Source organism: Elephantulus edwardii, unplaced genomic scaffold (assembly GCF_000299155.1).
Source record: "Elephantulus edwardii isolate Elephantulus edwardi_28Jun2011 unplaced genomic scaffold, EleEdw1.0 scaffold00199, whole genome shotgun sequence".
In the NCBI taxonomy this organism is placed as follows: domain Eukaryota; kingdom Metazoa; phylum Chordata; class Mammalia; order Macroscelidea; family Macroscelididae; genus Elephantulus; species Elephantulus edwardii.
The window spans coordinates 4,764,052-4,766,656 of NW_006399949.1; the positions used below are offsets into that span (position 1 = coordinate 4,764,052).

The following is a 2,605-nucleotide window of genomic DNA, read 5'->3' on the forward strand; positions in this document are numbered from 1 at the left end:
CCAAGAGAGATCAGTCCTTGGAGGAGGACATCATGCTTGGAAGGGTGGAAGGACAGCACAGGAGCGGGAAAACCCAGATGAAATGGATTGATACAGTAACTGGGGCAATAGGAATTGGTGTGTCAGAATTAGTGAGACTGGCTCAGAACAGGGAAGGTTTCAGAGCTGCTGTACATAGGATCGCTGTGCATTGCAAGCAACTCACCAATAACATTCAGTGACAGTTTTGGAAGCAAGAGTGGCATCCACTTCTTCAACATGCCTCTGGAAACTCTATGAACTTGGATAAATGTTGATCATTGTAGAGGGGCTTCAGGCCTTTTGTTCATAAGGTCGCTATGAGTCATGCTTGACTTGAAGGCAATCAACACAACATTCATATACCACACATGTCAACAACTAAAGCCAAAGGTGAAGAAATTGAAATTTTCTGCCAACCTTTGCTGTCTGAAATTCATTGAATATGAAATCAAGATGAATAACTAGTTACTAGTGACTACAGTACAACTCAAAAGATGAGTTGCACTGGGAAATTCTGCTGTCAGGAACCTCTGAAAAGTGCTGAAAAACAGTATCTGTTAGAGACTAAGGTGCATCTGATCCAAATCACGGTCTTCTCATTTACTTACTATGTGTCTGAGAGCTAGGTCAGTTCAAGGCCAAGGCTAACTGTGGGACAAGCCATCATTCACTTAGGTGTGAGTTCAAATTGAAAGTGAAAATGTGAAAATAAGTCCACAAGAACTAAAATATGATATTAAGTCTACTCCAATTATATTTTATAACCATCTCTTGTCCTTCACTGTTGCCTACATTCAGATACAGTAGACATAATGGGTTTCAGAGACCTCAAAACCACTACCAGCCTCCAGATCCTCAACAATTACCTGGCTGACAAGAGCTACACAGAGCTGTATGTGCCATCACAAGTAAATATGGCAATGTTTAAAGCCATGCCTAACTCTCCACTGGCCAACATGTGTCACACCCTACATTGGAATGATCACATCACATCTTATGAGAAGGGAAAGGCCAGCCTGCCAGGAGTGAAGGAAGCGTTCGGCAAGTATATCCTTCCTAAGACAGAAGAGATCACAAGAAGTGGAGCTACAGAGAGCAAAGGTGAGAACAGCCTTGATCTCTTTGGATTAGAGGAGTTAAGAGGAAAGTGAGGTAGCAAAACAGCTAAGAGAAAAATGTCTTACATACTCTAAGTCAAAGAAAGCCAAACGTCCTGTACTTGTTGTCAAGTCTTCAAACTTACTAGATGTGAAAGCTTGGGAAGATGAGACTGACGTGGCATAATTTAAAGATTGTATTAAAGTATTCAGGCAGACAGCTTGATCAGAGGATTTTCTAAGTTAGAACCTGTTGTTGTTGCTGTTGTTGTTGTTGGGTACTGTTGATTCAAGTACAACTCATAGTGAGTCTAAGAACAACGGATCTTAACTCTGTCCTATTCTGTACCATACACACAATTTCTGACACACTCAAGCCTATTGCTACAGTCACTGTATGATCTATGTGGTTGATGGCCTTCTTCTCCTTTACTGTCCCTCTCCAAGGAACAACCTCTCCTGGCTATAATCATGATGTCAGTCCATCTGGTTGATGATCTGTCTTTCATCAGCCCTCCACCTTCCCTAGCACAATGTTTCTCTCTAAGGAATTGGCTTTCCTAGAAACATGCCCAAAGTATGTGAGATGAAGCATCATCATTTTTATCTCCGAGGAGCACTCTGGCTGCACCTGTACCTTAACCCTCAAACTGACACCATTGCTCCTCAATAAATTGGACATATCATAAAACATAATCTAGATACTTGTAACACTTTTGATCTTTCCCACAGCATTCATTGACAATATGTAAATTTGTGTCACAGTGTGTCTTCATTTTATGGTACAAACTGAATGGTGAGAACTTTTGCAGACAAGGGGTTCCCTCTATCTAGGTGATTCAGAAATATGTGTATCAGGACTCCAAGACATGTACTGAACAAAGTGGACCCTATAAATGCATGTTGAATTAAATTTAACATAGAGTGTGGCTTTACAAGTGAACATTAAGGTGAATTTTAGATCTTCCAAAGATCTCCCATGTGCCTATATAGCCAACGACTTTATTAAAGTCTTTGTACCTAGTCTGTCTTTCATAGTTTTGCTAGGAACATCAGTAGCAAATTTGCACAGCAAGAGGTAAACACAAGACTTTGTTCAAGCTCTTACTCTCTTTTTATTTTTCTCTTTTGGAAACTAAGTAGAGAAACGTTTGTCCTGGATACATCACATTGAGTTCTATACAATTGATTTGGGATCCAAGAGGTATTAAAAGAAGATGGAAGGAATATACCTACTCATTGTATCAAAAGGAATTGGCAGATACAGAAGAATTTAATGAAATAACATTTGAGCAAGAGCCTATGGTGATGAAGGGAGAAGTTCAAGCTGCTTTGAAGGAACTAGCAAAAAATAAGCCCCCAGGAATAGATGGTATACCAATTGATGTATTTCAGCTAACAGATGCTGCCCTGGATGTGCTCACCAAGTTGTGCCAAGAAATCTGGAGAACAACCACTTGGCCAACTGACTGGAAGAGATCCATATT

General features: G+C 40.3%; 1 pseudogene; it reads left to right on the top strand.

Moving 5' to 3' along the window:
• Positions 1-833: 833 nt before the first annotated feature.
• Positions 834-2,605, top strand: part of LOC102875598 — a 94,679-nt pseudogene continuing 92,907 nt past the window's right edge.